At 37.2% G+C, this 20948-nt stretch overlaps 1 protein-coding gene across 6 annotated transcripts in view; it reads left to right on the top strand.

Annotated features, from left to right (window-relative positions):
- Positions 1 to 14193: 14193 nt before the first annotated feature.
- LOC118914656 (interferon-induced very large GTPase 1-like) overlaps positions 14194 to 20948 on the top strand; it is a 75862-nt gene continuing 69107 nt past the window's right edge. For 2 of the 6 annotated variants that reach the window (XM_036889765.2, XM_036889755.2), the window contains exon 1: positions 14198 to 17841. The gene's annotated coding sequence lies outside the window, so the exon portion shown is untranslated. Of the gene's footprint in view, positions 17842 to 20948 lie in introns of all 6 variants that reach the window. The other 4 variants (XR_008999230.1, XR_005025708.2, XR_008999231.1 and 1 more) reach the window with 3 other exon arrangements.

Genomic DNA, 20948 nt, shown 5'->3' with positions numbered 1-20948 from the left:
ACAGGACAATATCCAGACCACATCCACACCTGAGAGAACCCAGCACCTCGCGAAGGGGGTAAGATACAAGCCCCGGCCGCGTGGGAGCCGAGCGCCCCTCCCCCCAGCTCCCGGTGGGAGAAGAGCAGACAGAGCGGGAGGGAGACGGAGCCCAGGACTGCCGAACACCCAGCCCCAGCCATCCGGGCCAGAGCGCAGACACAGTGCATGTGCGGGTCCCTGGATACTAGGGAAACAGGGCAGCAAGAACAGTGAGTGGGCACCAGAGGCTGGGCGCCGGAGGACACCAGAAAAGCGAGACACCTTTTTTCTTTTCTTTTTTTTTTTTTTTGCTGTTTTGTTTTGGTGAGCACTTTTTGGAAGTCTTAAAGGGATACGGACCCCAATACTAGGGAAACAGGGCAGCAAGACTGGTGAGCAGATGCCCGAGGCTGGCGCCGGAGAATAAAGAAAAATGAGAGGCCACTTTTTTTTTTTTTTTGTGGTCGTTGTTTTGTTTTGGAGGGTACTTTTTGGAAGTCTTAAAGGGGCAGGGTGGGACACTTAATCCAGAGGTAGGGAATCTGGGGATCTCTGGGCACCCTAACCCCTGGGCTGCAGGGAGCAGGGAGGCCCCTTAAGGAAATAAATACCCTCCAGGCCGCTCCCCCTCCAACACGACTCCACCACTTTGGAGCAGAGGCCCAAACCAGGCCACATCCACAACAACAGTGGAGATAAACTCTATAGCAGCCCGGCAGGAAGCAGAAACCCTGTCTGCATGCAGCTGCCCAGCACAAGCCACTAGAGGTTGCTGTTCTCCCAGGAGAGGAGGGCCACAAACCAACAAGAAGGGAAGTTCTTCCAGCCGTCACTCGTCCCAGCTCTGCAAACTATTCCTATCACCATGAAAAGGCAAAGCTACAGGCAGACAAAGATCACAGAGACAACACCAGAGAAGGAGACAGACCTAACCAGTCTTCCTGAAAAAGAATTCAAAATAAGAATCATAAACATGCTGACAGAGATGCAGAGAAATACACAAGAGATATGGAATGAAGTCCGGAGGGAGATCACAGATGCCAGAAAGGAGATCACAGAAATGAAACAAACTCTGGAAGGGTTTATAAGCAGAATAGATAGAATGCAAGAGGCAATTGATGGAATTGAAATCAGAGAACAGGAACGCATAGAAGCTGACATAGAGAGAGACAAAAGGATCTCCAGGAATGAAACAATATTAAGAGAACTGTGTGACCAATCCAAAACGAACAATATCCGTACTATAGGGGTTCCAGAAGAAGAAGAGAGAGGAAAAGAGATGGAAAGTATCTTAGAAGAAATAATTGCTGAAAACTTCCCCAAACTGGGGGAGGAAATAATCGAACAGACCACGGAAATACACAGAACCCCCAACAGAAAGGATTCAAGGAGGACAACACCAAGACACATAATAATTAAAATGGCAAAGATCAAGGACAAGGAAAGAGTTTTAAAGGCAGCTAGAGAGAAAAAGGTCACCTATAAAGGAAAACCCATCAAGCTAACATCAGACTTCTCGACAGAAACCCTACAGGCCAGAAGAGAATGGCATGATATATTTAATACAATGAAACAGAGGGGCCTTGAACCAAGGATACTGTATCCAGCACGACTATCATTCAAATATGATGGTGGGATTAAACAATTCCCAGACAAACAAAAGCTGAGGGAATTTGCTTCCCACAAGCCACCTCTACAGAACATCTTACAGGGACTGCTTTAGATGGGAGCACTCCTAGAAAGAGCACAGCACAAAACACCCAACATATGAAGAATCGAGGAGGAGGAATAAGAAGGGAGAGAAGAAAAGAATATCCAGACAGTGTATATAACAGCTCAATAAGTGAGCTAAGTTAGGCAGTAAGATACTAAAGAGGCTAACCTTGAACCTTTGGTAACCACGAAGTTAAAGCCTGCAATGGCAATAAGTACATATCTTTCAATAGTAACCCAAAATGTTAATGGGCTGAATGCACCAATCAAAAGACACAGAGTAATAGAATGGATAAAAAAGCAAGACCCATCTATATGCTGCTTACAAGAAACTCACCTCAAACCCATAGACATGTACAGACTAAAAGTCAAGGGATGGAAAAACATATTTCAAGCAAACAACAGTGAGAAGAAAGCAGGGGTTGCAGTACTAATATCAGACAAAATAGACTTCAAAACAAAGAAAGTGACAAGAGATAAAGAAGGACACTACATAATGATAAAGGGCTCAGTCCAACAAGAGGATATAACCATTCTAAATATATATGCACCCAACACAGGAGCACCAGCATATGTGAAACAAATACTAACAGAACTAAAGGGGGAAATAGACTGCAATGCATTCATTCTAGGAGACTTCAACACACCACTCACCCCAAAGGATAGATCCACCGGGCAGAAAATAAGTAAGGACATGGCAGCACTGAACAACACAGTAGAGCAGATGGACCTAATAGACATCTATAGAACTCTACATCCAAAAGCAACAGGATATATATTCTTCTCAAGTGCACATGGAACATTCTCCAGAATAGACCACATACTAGGCCACAAAAAGAGCCTCAGAAAATTCCAAAAGATTGAAATCCTACCAACCAACTTTTCAGACCACAAAGGCATAAAACTAGAAATAAACTGTACAAAGAAAGCAAAGAGGCTCACAAACACGTGGAGGCTTAACAACACACTCCTAAATAATCAATGGATCAATGACCAAATCAAAATGGAGATCCAGCAATATATGGAAACAAATGACAACAACAACACTAAGCCCCAAGTTCTGTGGGACACAGCAAAAGCAGTCTTAAGAGGAAAGTATGTAGCAATCCAAGCATATTTAAAAAAGGAAGAACAATCCTAAATGAATGGTCTAATGTCACAATTATCAAAATTGGAAAAAGAAGAACAAATGAGGCCTAAGGTCAGCAGAAGGAGGGACATAATAAAGATTAGAGAAGAAATAAATAAAATTGAGAAGAATAAAACAATAGCAAAAATCAATGAAACCAAGAGTTGGTTCTTCGAGAAAATAAACAAAATAGATAAGCCTCTAGCCAGACTTATTAAGAAGAAAAGAGAGTCAACACAAATCAACAGTATCAGAAACGAGAAAGGAAAAATCACGACGGACCCCACAGAAATACAAAGAATTATTAGAGAATACTATGAAAACCTATATGCTAACAAGCTGGGAAACCTAGGAGAAATGGACAACTTCCTAGAAAAATACAACCTTCCAAGACTGACCCAGAAAGAAACAGAAAATCTAAACAGACCAATTACCAGCAACGAAATTGAAGCGGTAATCAAAAAACTACCAAAGAACAAAACCCCTGGGCCAGATAGATTTACCACGGAATTTTATCAGACATACAGGGAAGACATAATACCCATTCTCCTTAAAGTTTTCCAAAAAACAGAGGAGGAGGGGATACTGCCAAACTCATTCTATGAAGCTAACGTCACCCTAATACCAAAACCAGGCAAAGACCCCACCAAAAAAGAAAACTACAGACCAATATCCCTGATAAACGTAGATGCAAAAATACTCAACAAAATATTAGCAAACCGAATTAAAAAATACATCAAAAGGATCATACACCATGACCAAGTGGGATTCATCCCAGGGATGCAAGGATGGTACAACACTCGAAAGTACATCAACATCATCCACCACATCAACAAAAAGAAAGACAAAGACCACATGATCATCTCCATAGATGCTGAAAAAACATTTGACAAAGTTCAACATCCATTCATGATAAAAACTCTCAGCAAAATGGGAATAGAGGGCAAGTACCTCAACATAATAAAGGCCATATATGATAAACCCACAGCCAACATTATATTGAACAGCGAGAAGCTAAAAGCATTTCCTCTGAGATCGGGAACTAGAAAGGGATGCCCATTCTCCCCACTGTTATTCAACATAGTACTGGAGGTCCTAGCCATGGCATTCAGACAAAACAAAGAAATACAAGGAATCCAGATGGGTAAAGAAGAAGTTAAACTGTCACTATTTGCAGATGACATGATACTGTACATAAAAAACCATAAAGACTCCACCCCAAAGCTACTAGAACTGATATCGGAATACAGCAAAGTTGCAGGATACAAAATCAATACACAGAAATCTGTGGCTTTCCTATACACTAACAATGAACCAACAGAAAGAGAAATCAGGAAAACAACTCCATTCACAATTGCATCAAAAATAATAAAATACCTAGGAATAAACCTAACCAAAGAAGTGAAAGACTTATACTCTGAAAACTGCAAGTCACTTTTAAGAGAAATTAAAGGGGACACTAAGAGATGGAAACTCATCCCATGCTCGTGGCTAGGAAGAATTAATATCGTCAAAATGGCCATCCTGCCCAAAGCAATATACAGATTCGATGCAATCCCTATGAAACTACCAGCAACATTCTTCAATGAACTGGAACAAATAATTCAAAAATTCATATGGAAACACCAAAGACCCCGAATAGCCAAAGCAATCCTGAGAAAGAAGAATAAAGTAGGGGGGATCTCACTCCCTAACTTCAAGCTCTACTATAAAGCCATAGTAATCAAGACAACTTGGTACTGGCACAAGAACAGAGCCACAGACCAATGGAACAGACTAGAGAATCCAGACACTAACCCAGACATATATGGTCAATTAATATTTGATAAAGGAGCCATGGACATACAATGGTGAAATGACAATCTCTTCAACAGATGGTGCTGGCAAAACTGGACAGCTACATGTAGGAGAATGAAACTGGACAATTGTTTAACCACATATACAAAAGTAAACTCAAAATGGATCAAAGACCTGAATGTAAGTCATGAAACCATTAAACTCTTGGAAGAAAACATAGGCAAAAACCTCTTAGACATAAACATGAGTGACCTCTTCTTGAACATATCTCCCCGGGCAAAGAAAACAACAGCAAAAATGAGTAAGTGGGACTATATTAAGCTGAAAAGCTTCTGTAGAGCAAAAGACACCATCAATAGAACAAAAAGGAACCCTACAGTATGGGAGAATATATTTGAAAATGACACATCCGATAAAGGCTTGACATCCAGAATGTATAAAGGGCTCACACGCCTCAACAAACAAAAAACAAATAACCCAATTAAAAAATGGGCAGAGGAACTGAACAGACAGTTCTCCAAAAAAGAAATACAGATGGCCAACAGACACATGAAAAGTTACTCCACATCGCTAATTATCAGAGAAATGCAAATTAAAACTACAATGAGGTATCACCTCACACCAGTAAGGATGGCTGCCATCCAAAAGACAGAGAACAACAAATGTTGGTGAGGCTGTGGAGAAAGGGGAACCCTCCTACACCGCTGATGGGAATGTAAGTTAGTTCAACCATTGTGGAAAGCAGTATGGAGGTACATCAAAATGCTCAAAACAGACTTACCATTTGACCCAGGAATTGCACTCCTAGGAATTTATCCTAAGAATGCAGCAATCAAGTATGAGAGAGATCAGTGCACCCCTATGTTTATCGCAGCACTATTTACAATAGCCAAAAATTGGAAGCAACCTAAATGTCCATCAATAGATGAATGGATAAAGAAGATGTGGTACATATACACAATGGAATACTACTCAGCTATAAGAAAAGGGCAAATCCAACCATTTGCAGCAACATGGATGGAGCTGGAGGGTATTATGCTCAGTGAAACAAGCCAAGCGGAGAAAGAGAAATACCAAATGACTTCACTTATCTGTGGAATATAAGAACAAAGGAAAAACTGAAGGAACAAAACAGCAGCAGAATCACAGAACTCAAGAATGGACTAACAGGTACCAAAGGGAAAGGGACTGGGGAGGATGGGTGGGTAGGGAGGGATAAGTGGGGGGAGAAGAAGGGGGGTATTAACATTAGCATGCATGGGGGAGTAGGAGAAAAGGGAGGGCTGTACAACACAGAGAAGGAAAGTAGTGATTCTACAACATTTTGCTATGCTGATGGACAGTGACTGTAAAGGGGTTTATAGGGGAGACCTGGTATAGGGGAGAGCCTAGTAAACATAATATTCGTCATGTAAGTGTAGATTAGTGATACCAAAAACAAAACAAAACAGAAAAAAAAAGGCAGTTCCTGTGTGGTAACCTCCAATGAGTTCTACACAAGGGTATAAAGCGCATATAAAAGTGTAGGCAAAGGGTCTGTTTGCGTTTATACAGAAGATCAAAGCCTAATTGGGCTACCCCGAAAATGAACTAAGATACGATATGAAAGAGAACTTCCAACATCAGCACTCTCTGGAAGACTCATGCCAGAAGATGATCATCAAAAAACCCCGACAAAGATCCACGCACTGCTACAGCTGTAGATGCACTCATCCCACCAGCTCCTGGACTTGCCATGGGAATGAAGGAGATATCTAAGCTAGCCTGTGCATACAGTAAAACAACAAATTTGACTGGATCTATACTGTTGGAACTCAACCAAGAATTAGGAGAAGTGCAAATTGTAGCACTCCAAAATCTTCCAACTACAGACTATTTACTGTTAAAAGAACATAAGGGATGTGAACATTCCCCAGGAATGGGTTGTTTTAATTTGTTTGATTTCTCTCAGACTGTTCAAGTTCAGTTGGACAATATCCACCATATCATAGATAAGTTTTCACAAATGCCTAAGGTGCCTAACTGGTTTTCTTGGTTTCACTGGAGATGGCTGGTAATTACAGATATGCTTTGGTTATGTAACTATACTCCTATTATGTTAATGTGTGTGCACAATTTAAGTAGTAGCTTAAAACCTATACATGCTGAAGTTACTCTACAAGAAGATATGTCAAAGAAATAATCAATCTTCCCATGTTTTCTTCCGCCTGCTACTTCTATAGCTTTTCTTCTTCCTTCCTAATTACAACCCTTAAATAGAATTCGTGCCTCATAACAAATTTACCGAGTATCATAATTCTTCCAAGTGGTAAAGATACCTCAAGACAAATGCTGGGCATAGAAGCTACAGGGCATTAATATGCAAAGAAATAAAAAGCTAACCATTTCAAACAGTAAGGCTTCTCTCTCACTTACCAACTTTACATTTCCCTGTATGGCCCCGGAAGATGACTGGTTAGCCAGAGACGGGTAAGATTCCTCAAGGGAGGAACAACCTAAGACAGGCACAGTCGCAGGGGGGTCATCAGGTGAGAAACTGGGAATCAACAGAGGTGAGGCTTAGAACCTCACCCCCCCATTCTGAGAGAAATCTTCTGCATACGTGGATGTTTTATTGCCCTTGTCTAGCTTGGATTAACACATAGTCTACAGGCACACACCTGATAATCTACATTTGCTCTCTTACAACACTAAACTATGTTTTCTACCTTTATCTTGTATCTACCTTTCACTTCAGCATTTTATTACAAATAATAATAATAAAGAGAGAAATGTGGTATCCACATATAAATCAAGTATAAAAACCAAATGAGTATTCATATTTGAACTGACTGTTTATAGTTCATAATGCATGAGCAAAACCAAAGGTTTCTGTGATGACTGCCCTTGTACTGTTCACTATATAACTTATTCACTATGTAAGAATTTGTTCTCCATGTAAGAACTTGTTTGTTATGCTTCAGAAGATTGGAGACTGACGAAAATTAGACTTGGGGTGGATTAATGATTGTGCATTGAGCATTGACTCCCCTATACAGAATTTTATTGTTGTTAACAACTATTTGATCAATAAATATGAGAGATGCCCTCACAAAAAAAAAAAAAAAAAAAGGACAGACTTTCAATGGTAAAATAAATAAGTAACCGGGATGTAATGTATAGCATAAGGAATATAGTCAAGATATTGTAACAGCTTGGTAGGGTGATAGCTGGAACCTAGAATTATGTATATAAATGTTTTATCACTGTGTTGTACACTTGAAACTAATGTAATGTAATACTGTGCGTCAACTACCCTTCAATAAAAAATAATTATCTAAAAAAATAAAAATAAAAATAATAATAATAAAAAAAGAAGATGTGGTACATATACACAATGGAATACTACTCAGCCATAAGAAAAGGGCAAATCCTACCATTTGCAGCAACATGGATGGAGCTCGAGGGTATTATGCTCAGTGAAACAAGCCAAGCGGAGAAAGAGAAATACCAAATGATTTCACTCATCTGTGGAATATAAGAACAAAGGAAAAACTGAAGGAACAAAACAGCAGCAGAATCACAGAACTCAAGAATGGACTAACAGTTACCAAAGGGAAAGGGACTGCGGAGGATGGGTGGGTAGGGAGGCATAAGGGGGAGGGAGAAGTAGGGAGGTATTAAGATTAGCATGCATGGGGGGGTCGGAGAAAGGGGAGGGCTGTACAACACAGAGAAGGCAAGTAGTGATTCTACAACATTTTGCTATGCTGATGGACAGTGACTGTAAAGGGGTTTATAGGGGGGACCTGGTATAGGGGAGAGCCTAGTAAACATAACATTCGTCATGTAAGTGTAGATTAGTGACACCAAAAAAAAAAAAAAGGCAGTTCCTGTGTGGTAACCTCCAATGAGTTCTACACAAGGGTAAAAGGGCATATAAAAGTGTAGGCAAAGGGTCTGTTTGTGTTTATACAGAGGATCAAATCCTAATTGGGCTACCCCGAAAATGAACTAAGATACGATATGAAAGAGAACTTCCAACATCAGCACTCTCTGGAAGACTCATGCCAGAAGATGATCATCAAAAAACCCCGACAAAGATCCACGCACTGCTACAGCTGTAGATGCACTCATCCCACCAGCTCCTGGACTTGCCATGGGAATGAAGGAGATATCTAAGCTAGCCTGTGCATACAGTAAAACAACAAATTTGACTGGATCTATACTGTTGGAACTCAACCAAGAATTAGGAGAAGTGCAAATTGTAGCGCTCCAAAATCTTCCAACTACAGACTATTTACTGTTAAAAGAACATAAGGGATGTGAACATTCCCCAGGAATGGGTTGTTTTAATTTGTCTGATTTCTCTCAGACTGTTCAAGTTCAGTTGGACAATATCCACCATATCATAGATAAGTTTTCACAAATGCCTAAGGTGCCTAACTGGTTTTCTTGGTTTCACTGGAGATGGCTGGTAATTACAGGTATGCTTTGGTTATGTAACTAGACTCCTATTATGTTAATGTGTGTGCACAATTTAAGTAGTAGCTTAAAACCTATACATGCTGAAGTTACTCTACAAGAAAATATGTCAAAGAAATAATCAATCTTCCCAGGTTTTCTGCCACCTGCTACTTCCATAGCTTTTCTTCTTCCTTCCTAATTACAACCCTTAAATAGAATTCGTGCCTCATATCAAATTTACCGAGTATCATAATTCTTCCAAGTTGTAAAGATACCTCAAGACAAATGCTGGGCATAGAAGCTACAGGGCACAAATATGCAAAGAAATAAAAAGCTAACCATTTCAAACAATAAGGCTTCTCTCTCACTTACCAACTTTACATTTCCCTGTATGGCCCCGGAAGATGACTGGTTAGCCAGAGACGGGTAAGATTCCTCAAGGGAGGAACAACCTAAGACAGGCACAGTCGCAGGGGGGTCATCAGGTGAGAAATTGGGGATCAACAGAGATGAGGCTTAGAACCTCACCCCCCCGTTCTGAGAGAAATCTTCTGCATACGTGGATGTTTTATTGCCCTTGTCTAGCTTGGATTAACACATAGTCTACAGGCACACACTTGATCATCTACATTTGCTCTCTTACAACACTAAACTATGTTTTCTACCTTTATCTTGTACCTTTCACTTCAGCATTTTATTACAAATAATAATAATAAAGAGAGAAATGTGGTATCCACATATAAATCAAGTATAAAATCAAATGAGTATTCATATTTGAACTGACTGTTTATAGTTCATAATGCATGAGCAAAACCAAAGGTTTCTGTGATGGCTGCCCTTGTACTGTTCACCATGTAAGAACTTATTCACTATGTAAGAATTTGTTCTCCATGTAAGAACTTGTTTGTTATGCCTCAGAAGATTGGAGACTGACGAAAATTAGGCTTGGCGTGGATTAATGATTGTGCATTGAGCATTGACTCCCCTATACAGAATTTTATTGTTGTTAACAACCATTTGATCAATAAACATGAGAGATGCCCTCACAAAAAAAAAAAAAGTATACACTTCCAATGGTAAAATAATAAGTAACCGGGATGTAATGAATATACTCAAGATATTGTAACAGCTTGGTATGGTGAAAGCTGGTACCTAGAATTGTCATGTATATAAATGTTGAATCACTATGTTGTACACCTGAAACTAATGTAATGTAATACTGTGTGTCAACTACCCTTCAATAAAAAAATTATTATCTAAAAATAAATAAATAAATAAATAAGTAAGTAAATAAATTGAGTAGAAAAAAGTGAAAAAAAAATCAAATGAGTATTCATATTTGAACTGACTGTTTATAGTTCATAATGCATGAGCAAAACCAAAAGTTTCTGTGATGACTGCCCTTGTACTGTTCACCATGTAACTTATTCACTATGTAAGAATTTGTTCTCCATGTAAGAACTTGTTTGTTATGCTTCAGAAGATTGGAGACTGACGAAAATTAGGCTTGGGGTGGATTAATGATTGTGCATTGAGCATTGACTCCCCTATACAGAATTTTATTGTTGTTAACAACCATTTGATCAATAAACATGAGAGATGCCCTCACAAAAAAAAAAAAAAAGTACACAATTCCAATGATAAAATAAATAAGTAACCAGGATGTAATGTATAGCATAAGGAATATAGTCAAGATATTGTAACAGCTTGGTATGGTGATAGCTGGTACCTAGAATTGTCATGTATATAAATGTTGAATCACTATGTTGTACACCTGAAACTAATGTAATGTAATACTGTGTGTCAACTACCCTTCAATAAAAAATAATTATCTTTTAAAAAAAATAAAATTCTTTTCCCATTTACCTATTATTTTTACCACGGAAGGACAGGAAAATTATTTAACCTAAAGCATTAGTATCCCATAAGACTACTGGGATAGTGGATTTGCATGTGGCTGGTAGTTGGACACAATTTTACATTACATATTATTCCGACAATTCAAGTTTTAAGTAATTGTTTACTCATAAGAAACTGTCATAGATACAAAAGATTTGAAACTGAAAAATGTAAAGGAACAGTTAAATGCTGAAACAGATGAACAAAGTGAAATCTGTGTTTTGGCTATTCAACATTATTTCACGTTTTTTGTGTTTCTTAAATTCTACAATAAATGCAAAAAAAATTGCTCCAGACTCTATTTTGTAGATGACTAAAGAGTTTCAGAATAAAATTTATATTTTATTTATTCTGATTGCTATGGCAAAACAAAACTGTAGCCAATATGCATTTTATCAAAATGGTATAATTTCCACACTGTTAGACTTCACTATCAGAAGATATGCTTGTAGGCAGAAGATAGAAGCAAGGTGTTTATGGAAACCTTGGATATAAACAGTAAATTATTTAAAAATTTAATATAAAAATAAAACTCATACATGTTGCTGGACCTAAAAATTCAAACATGTAGTAGTTTTGGTTCGATATTTCAGTTGATCAATGGGTTTTACATTGAACTATAAAGTAACAATAATAAAATTTGTGTGTTTCTTGAGGAAATTATTTACTTTTTTACTTTTTTTTTCTTGTCAAAGGAAAGGTAGCCTTCCTCTGTTTAGCAAGTAAGAGAAAAGTGAGAAAACACCAGACATGGAACAGGAAGCCATTGGGTCTATAATTTCACATCTCAGCCTCAATTTTTAGAATTTTCTTCCCCTTTAGAAAGGTTTTCCTCCCTAATAAGCCGAAAGCCTTAAGGAAGGGACAACAGTAGCCTGGCCTCCAAACACTTTTCATGTGTGGGTTGTGGCTCTTTGTGACCATCTCCAGGTGGACATTTAAAATTTGTAAAAAGCTGCCAGAAAAAAAAACTAAGACTTGTTTTATGGCCTAACATATGATCTATCATGGAATGTATTCCATGTACACTTGAGAAAAACGTGTATTCTGTTGCTCTTGGATGGAATGTTCTGCATGTATCTGTTCACCCCATCTAATGTGTCTTTTAAAGCTGATCTTTCCTTATTGATTTTCTGTCTGGATGATCTATCCATTCACGTAACTGTGGTATTAAAATCCCCTACTATTATTACATTGCTGTCTATTTTTCCCTTTAGGTCTGTTAATATTTGCTTTATATACTTAGGTCCTCCTATGTTGGATGCGTAAGTTCTTACAAATATTATATCCTCTAGGTGGATTGTCCCCTTTTTCATTATGTAGTGCCCATCTTTGTCTGTTATTACAGTGTTTGTTGTTTTTTGACTTTATCATAAAATTTTTAATAATTACAAAGGTGAAAAGAGCACTGGAATGGCCTGAAAGTCACCACTTTAACCAAACAAGTGGTCCAAGTGGGACAAACTAAAATTGTGTGCCACCTAATAGGATAGAAAGAGAATACTACAGCAGTGATGTTCATGATATTCCTGCCAGACGCATGACCTGAATCCATTCAAGAGGAAATATCAAGTGAGCCCAAATTGAGGGACGCTGTAGAAAATAACTGGACTATAATGTCATGGAAGCCTAAGAAAGATTGAGGGCATATTCTATAGTGATAAAGATGTGACAACTAAATGCAACAGGTGATTCTGAACTGGATTCTTTCACTATAAAGGACATTGTTAGAAAAACTAATAAAAATCTATTTGGGTCTGAGTTTATATGGTAGTATTTGTTTTAAAGTCTATTTTGTCTTATGTAAGTACAGCTACTCCAGTTTTCTTTTGGTTTCTTTTTGCAGAAATATTTTAGATGTGTCTTTTTACATCTCTTCACTTTCAGTCTCTGTGTGTCCTTAGATCAAAAGTGAGTCCCTGGTAGGCAATATAGACGGATCATGTTTTTTTATCCATTTGGCCTTTCTATGTTTTTTGATTGGAGAATTTAGTCCACTTGTATTTAAGTAGTTATTGATAGATATGTACTTGTTGTCATTTTTGTTAATTGTTTACTGGCTATTTTTCTAGTTCCTCTAGGTTCCTTTTCTCTACTCTTACTCTCTTCCTTTGTGGTTTGATGACTTTTTTTAATGGTATACTTACATTCCTTTCTCTCTTTTTGTGTATTTAGTATAGATTTTAGCTTGTGGTAACCATGAGGCTCACATATAACAACATATCTGTAACAAGAAAAGATAAGTCTTATTGGTAAGACACTCTGCCAGGCCCACTTACATCCTCTTTGTTCCTCCTGTAACTCACTGAAATAACTATTAATATTCTCACATATATCTGACGAAACAAGCTCAGATAGATATGCTGATTTCCTTATTTAAGCATCATATATTTCTCACCTATATATTTCATGTACTGTGTCTGGGACTAGGAATAATCCCCCACAAGTGGGAGGAGCATAGGAAGGTGGAAATTTGAGGTTTGGGGGGATGGAAGACATATAAACAAGCTAACAGTTACAATGCAGCACAATGTGATAGGAGCATTATAAGAGTATGGAATAGGTGCTAAGAAAGCACAGCACAGATCACTCAGTATAGATCCAGAAAGGTGGAAGTAGGCATGTGTACTGGGAATGGGAGGGGAAATAAGGGATGGTGTGAGTAGGATTTCTGGAGGAACTGAAAAAAAAGTGAGTCTGAGGTTCACCTGGAAGAACATGTATATCAGACATAAAGTTTGAAATAGAAGAACAATGGGCAGAAGATACTGATCTACAAGCAATATTATAATTAATTAGATCATGGAGAAAAATAATAATGAACAGACAAAATCCTTTATATGGGATTTAGGTTTGAAGGAAAACTCTCAGCAATAACATTACTGAAAAGCTGTAATATAAAAGATAGAGAACAGTGAAATTCTCTTTCTCACCATAAGCACACAATATACTTTTAAGAGTTTAGCTCACATTAGTGTTGAATCATCCAAACCAGCTAACCTGATGTTGTAAACTTTGTTAATTTTCATATCAATCACTTTAGAAAAACAGGTAATTCTAGCAAAAGCATGTCTTTTATAGGAAATAAAAACTATGTTACTTTAGCACTGGGAGCATGCTTCTCTCTTTGTTCTTTGGTGACTTAAGAACTACAACAGCAAAGCAATCAAAGCACTTTCCCTGAGGAATAACCTCCATTGTGCCCATGTCTCTTCTCCCAAATTCTTTCCCCATGCTTTTTCTGCTCTGTTCATTGTCTTGTGCTCACCCAATCACCACCACTGGCATAAACACACACAACACAGGCACACAGATCAACTTTAGTCTTCTTGTTGAGGTTATTTTTAAACCCAGGTTTAAAATAAGTAATATAAATAAACAAATAAATAAATGAACAGGATATTTTTTAATCAGCTGAATTTTTTAATTGATAAATTTGACATGTTACATTTTGTAAAATCAAGGTGTATAGCACTAAATTTAAGATGTATGGCACATTACTTTGGTACATCTATATATTGTAATATAATTGCCATTGAATCAATATTTATCACATTATATCATTATAGCACAATATTATTGTCTATACTCATTAGCTCTCCACGGCTTATTTACTACTAGTTACACATTTGTATCCTTATACACCATCAGTCTTATCTCCCATTTTCATCCCCTAATCCCCACCATTTCACTCTTGGATTTCTTTTTTAAACAGGCTTGACTTTTTTAGATTACACATATTAGTGATATCATACAGTGATGTCTTTGACTTATCTTGCTTAGCATAATGTACTCAAGGTCCATCCATGTTGTTGCAAATGGCAGGATATCCTCCTTTCTCAAGGCTGAATAATATTCCCATTGTGTAAATATACTACATCTTTTTACCCATTCATGTGTTGGTGGGCCTTCAGGTTTTTTACATATCTTGGTTACTGTGATTAATGCTATAAACATGGATGTGCATATATCTTGTTGAAATGCTGTTTTCATTTCCCTTGGGCAGACCCACAAAATTGAATTGCTGAATTGTATGGTAGATATATTTTAAATTTTTTGAGGAAAGTCCACATTGTTTTCCATAGTGGTTGGACTAATTTTACATTCCCATCAACAGTGTACACGGGTTCCCTTTTCACCCCGTTCTTGCCAGAACTTGTTCCCTCGTCTTCTTGATAATACCGATTTTAACATGTATGAGGTGATAGCTCATTGTGGTTTTTTACTTGCATCTCCCTGATGATTAGCGATGTTGAGCATCTTTTCATGCGCCTGTTGGCCATTTTGATGTCCTCTTTGGAAAAATGTCGTTTTAGTCTTTCTGCCCATTTTTGTTATTGTTGTTGTTTTTAAGTTGTATTAGTTCTTTATTTATTTAGGATATTAACCCCTTATCCAATATAAGGTTTGCAAAAATTTTCTGCCATTCCGTAGGCTTCTTTTTCATTTTGTTAATTGTTTCTTTTGCTATATAAAAGCTTCTGAGGTTGAAGTAGTCCCGTTTATTGATTTCTGCTTTTTATTTGCATTTATTTTGCCTTTGGCATCATGTCCAAAAATCATTGCTAAAACCAGTATCAATGATCATCTTCTCTGTTTTCTTCTAGACGTTTTATGGTATCAGATGTTGTGGTTAAGTGTGATCTATTTCAAGTCAATTTTTGTGAAGGTGTGAAATCGGAGTCCAATTTCATTGTTCTACATGTGTTTCTTCAGTTTCTCTCAGCACCACATGTTGAGGAGACTATCCTTCCCCCATTGAGTGCTGTCTCTCCCTTGTCAAATATTAGTTGACCATATATGCCAAGATAGAATTCTAAGCTTTCTATTGTGTTTCATTGCTTTGTGGGTCTATTTTTGTGCTAGTGCCAGACTGTTTTTCTTACTATGGCTTTGTAGTATAGTTTGAAACCAGATGTGTCTGGCTTTATTCTTCTTTCTCAAGATTACTTTGGCTATTTGAGGTCCTTGTGGTTCCACACAAATTTTAGGACTGTTTCTTCTAACTTCATGAAGAGTGCCTTTGGTATTTTGATAGGGATTGTGTGTAGTATGTAGATAGCTTTGACTAGTGTGGCCATTTAAACAAGAAGACTTATTTTTCTGATCTTTGAACATCTTTCCATTTGTTTGTGTCTGCTTTGGTTCCATTCAGAAAAGTCTTAGAGTTTTCATTGTACATTCTTTCACTTCCTTGGTTAGATTTATTCCTAAATATTTTATCACTTTTGATGCTGTTTTGATTGGGATACTTTTGTTTGTTTCTTTTTCCAGTGCTTCTTCATTAGTGTAAAGGAATGCCACTGGTTTCTGTAAGTTGATTTTGTAACCTGCCACTTTACTGAAACTTGATTAATTCCAACAGTTTTTTTTAATGATTTTTTGAGATTTTCTATATATAAGACCATGCTGTCAGCAAATAATGACAATTTTACTTCTTCCCTCCCAATTTGGATATCCTTTATTTCTTTGTCTTGTCAATTGCATTAGCTAGGACTTCCAGTACTATATTGAATAGTAGTGGTGAGAGTGGGCAACCTTGTCTTGTTTCTGATCTCAGAGGAAACCCTTTCAATTTTCCTCCATTTAGTATAATGTTAGGAGTGGGTTGGTTGAATATGGCCTTTATTACACTGAGGTATGTTCCTTCTACACCCAATATTAAGTGTTGTTATCATGAAAGGATATTATATTTTGTCAAAGGCTTTTTCTGCATCTATTTATATGATGTTTATCTTTAATTTTTCATTTTATTGATATGATGAATTGCATTTATTGACTTGCATATGTTGAACCATCCTTGCATCCCAGGGATAAATCCCACTTGGTCATGGTGTATAATCCTTTTAATGTGTTCTTAAATTCAGTTTGCTCATATGTTGAGAATTTTTGCATCTATATTCATTAGGGATATTGGTCTGTAGTTTACTTTTCTTGTGGTATCCTTATCTGACTTTGCTAGCAAGGTAATTCTGACTTCATAGAATGAGTTCAGACATATTCCTCTTCCTTGATGGTTTCAAAGAGTCTGAGGAGGATTGGTATTAATTCTTCTTTAAATGTTTGATAGAATTCATCAGTGAAGCTGTCTGGTCATGGAGTTTTCTCTGTTGAGAATTTTTTGATAACTGACTCCATCTCTTGACTCAATATTAATCTGTTCAGATTTTCCATTTCTTCCTGATTCAGTCTTGGTAGGTTGTGTATTTCTAGAAATGTATCCATTTCTTCAGGTTATGTATCTGGTGGCACATAATTATTCATAGTACTCTCATAACCCTCTTGTTTTTCTGTAGTATCAGTTGTAATGTCTCCTCTTTCATTTCTAATTTTATTTATTTGCATCTTTGCTCTTTTTTGTAGTTTATCTTTTCAAAGAATCAGCTTTTAGTCTTATTGATCCTTCCTATTGTGTTTCTGGTTTCCATTTCATTTATTTCTATTCTCTTTTTTTATTTCCTTCCTTCTAACTTTGAGCTTAATTTGCTAACTTTGGGCTTAATTCATTCCTCTTTTTCTAGTATAAAGTTAGATTCTTTATTTGAGATCTTTCTAGTTTCACAATACATGCATTTATTACTATAAACTTCCCTCTCAGAACTGCTTTTGCTGCACCCTACTGAATTTTTTTAAAAAACAACCAATAAAAACAGAAGTGAAACCAGTTTTTCACTTCCTGTCTAAAGTATAAATTCACGTTCCCCTCCCATGCAGAGAGCCAGAGTCTGTACTGGAGATGAGTCACCATCCTACCAGACTCAGGGAAGGAACATACTCTACCTTCTACAGTCTCTTTCAAGAAACCTGAAGACAGGAGCTTGACCTCAAGGACTCAGGTAGGTGAAGAAGAAGGAGAGAAATGGGGCAGGCAGAGAGAGAGAACTACAGACTCAGAGACTAAAATGGAAACAGAACTTGATGGAAATAGCTTCGGGAACAGTCAGAAGCAGAGGCAGATTAAGACATGGTAAGAACACAAATATGAATCTGGCATTGTCATTGTTCCAAAAAAATAGCTACAAATCTGAGGGAAAGTGAATACATTATCTAAACAGACAATTAAACAATTTGGTGATTTGTGTTACTGAATAAAAATAAATCCAGACCTAGGTAAAAAGAGACCTTATTTGAAAGTATTATTGCAATAAGGGGAAGGAGACCATAGCAATAGGGGGAAACAACCACAGAGCTGCAAGAGCCTCAGAGGCCAGGCAGAAAGGGATTTTCTTTTATGGAGAGGAGTCAACTAAGCTGGAAAGCGTAATATATGAAGGAGAGGGATAATCAGGAAATATTTTTTCCTAAGTCTGCCAATCCTTAGGAGGGCTCATTAAGGAGGGGTTGTGTGCTAGGTCAGGAGGAAGGTAGGTCAAAGTTCAGGGGCTGGAGAAAGAAGAGAAGCTTGACTAATACTTAGTCAAGTTACACTTTGTTTTAATTGATCAGTGTCGACAAACAACACAGCTAATCTTTTATGAGGCAAAGAATGGGAATTTAAAGGGTCTGTATCTGGCCTCCTTTTAAATGAAAAGAGAGAGATTGGTGAATTATATTTTAAGTCAAACGGGGAAGGGTAGTTCTTTTCACTAAGCTGTTTCTCAGAAGACAAAAGGAGAGAGGATTTCTTTAACTGTCACTGGTTTCCAGAGGCAAAAGGCTCAGGAAAAATTTAACATAGTTATTATGATTCATGTAAGTAATGGATGTTATTTCAAGCACAGAGAGGAAAGGTACTAACCCAACTCGACCTGAAAGATGAATGGAAGTCTTCATAAATAAGGAGAAATTTGAGCTGGGTTAATAGTATAGAGCCCTGAGCAAAGAAGATGGGGAGAGGCTCATGTGCTACAATATTGTAGGGGATTGCACTACAATATTTTTCCCTTCTAAATTCTTTGGCTGGTCTAGTAATTAAATTGACATAAGACAGATTAACAGCAGAACACCAAATTTACTTATATGTGTATAGGAGTCCTACAAAGAAATGAAGATTCAAAGGCAGTCAAGCAATTGGGGCTTATATATCTTCCTGAGCTAAGGAGAAAGGGGTAGGAGCTTTAAAGCAAAGGAAAACAATTAACAGGAAGATGAGAAGAGTAAACGTTTGGTAAACAAATGCTTGCCATGCCATACAGATAAGTCTTTTTGACACAAAAAATTATCTCTGATAATAGCTCTTTTCCTGGCACAGGACCCTTATCTAAATTCTTTTGGGCAGTTAAGTAAGAGATGAAAGTGGTCTTAATTGCCTTCAGCTCAAAATAATTCACATGCCAAAATGATACATTTTGGGTTGGCATATTCTACTCCGCCCAATCATGCCTTTGAAACTTCCCTAAGAAATTTCAGTCCAGAAGTTGAGTTGGTAGATGGCTGCATCTCACTGAACCAGTCTCTTTCCTGACAATTGATTAGTTCTATTAAACGCATTTTAAGAGGTGATGATGCAGATAGGCTCCCAAAGTTAGGCCTATATTGCACAAGCAATCAGGTATTTAATGAGTCATTCCTATGGAAAGAAAACAAAAACAATGATTAATGACTGGAGCAGAGTATAATCCCAGTTTCTGAGTTTTGAAAGCAGCCAGTCAAGAAGATTCTAGATGTTGAGCTCTAAACATCTTCAGTAGAAGTGAGAGTAGGCAGTGGTGATATGGCAGGTTTTCCTGGTTTTCAGTTTGAATATGTCTGGTGATCTTTCTGAGTGGCCCACACAGCAACAGGTACAAAGATTGTTCAGTATGAGCTATTAAAGTGATTTCTCTGAAGTTTATATCACATTGTCCATTTTTAGCCTGTGTGGCTTCCAGAAAAGGGCAGTTTTAATTCTCAGTGATTCTAAGTCATGAAAGTGGAAGAAAATTGGAAATGTTCATTTGGAGAGTTGTAGCCAAGTGTTAAAGGAACCTAGAAGAATTCAGGATCCAGTTCAATTTACAGGTAGAAAAGAGAACTTCAAAGACAATAAACAGGACTAGAATCTGATATCTACAAGGGTGTGCTATAGTTTTCTATTGAAACATAATTTTCTCTCTATAGTCAACCCCATGTCTACTGGAGATCATCAAAGAGTAATTTGTTTTGCTAATAAGTCTAGACTCATTAAATTTGCATGTTCATTTACCTAAATTCAGCAAGAATAGCTAATGACCATAAAGGTTCTTGTAAGTCTGCTTTTCTGGAACTTTTCATAAGGAATCTCAGATTGGAATTTTTAAAACTCTCAAGGCTAAGAAGCAAGCTAAGGACTCACCATCAGATTTCACCTACAATACCTTTAGATTGGGCAAATTCCTCTATTTTTGAGGTCCCCCAAATATTCAGAGGTTCCTGGGCCTTCCAGGAAGTGACCTTCCTTAATTACCTCATAAGGCTGCCAGGAACCCTGTAAGCATAGTATCAGGCCAATTTTTTTTTTGGCTCCATAAAGTCTTTATTGGCTCCATAAAGTCAACCTTAGTTCCTTAAAACTGTCTGTTCATATCTGAGTCAATGTAAATCTCTCTCGAAATTGACATTCCAGTCAAAGCCTTGGTAATAAAATGAATCTGTCCAATTGTACTCCTATAAGAACAGATTCCTATTAAACTTATGCAAATAACTCTATTGCCAAGAAAATAGGAATACTCACTAAGAGTTTCTGAATTCTTGAGGGATTAGGCAGAAAGAAAAAGATAAATATTTCATCTATATTGACAAAGGTAAACTTTACTAAATTGCTGATAGCTTAAGAGAAAAAAGAAAAAAGTTTCTTTAAATCTGGAAAAACATAATATAAAAGAACCAACAGTTAAAACAAAAAGAATCATAAAAATTATAAGCATCCTCATCAGTTCATTCAGTCCCACATAATTAATTTTGTTGATCTTGATCGTTGTTTTATGAAACAATTAGTTTCTAATTCTAGTTCAATGGTATGAAATGAAAGTTATCAGAGACCTGT

Source organism: Manis pentadactyla, chromosome 9 (assembly GCF_030020395.1).
Source record: "Manis pentadactyla isolate mManPen7 chromosome 9, mManPen7.hap1, whole genome shotgun sequence".
Lineage (NCBI taxonomy): Eukaryota > Metazoa > Chordata > Mammalia > Pholidota > Manidae > Manis > Manis pentadactyla.
Note: the sequence above shows the minus strand (reverse complement) of the source record. Positions and strands in the feature narration are given on the sequence as shown.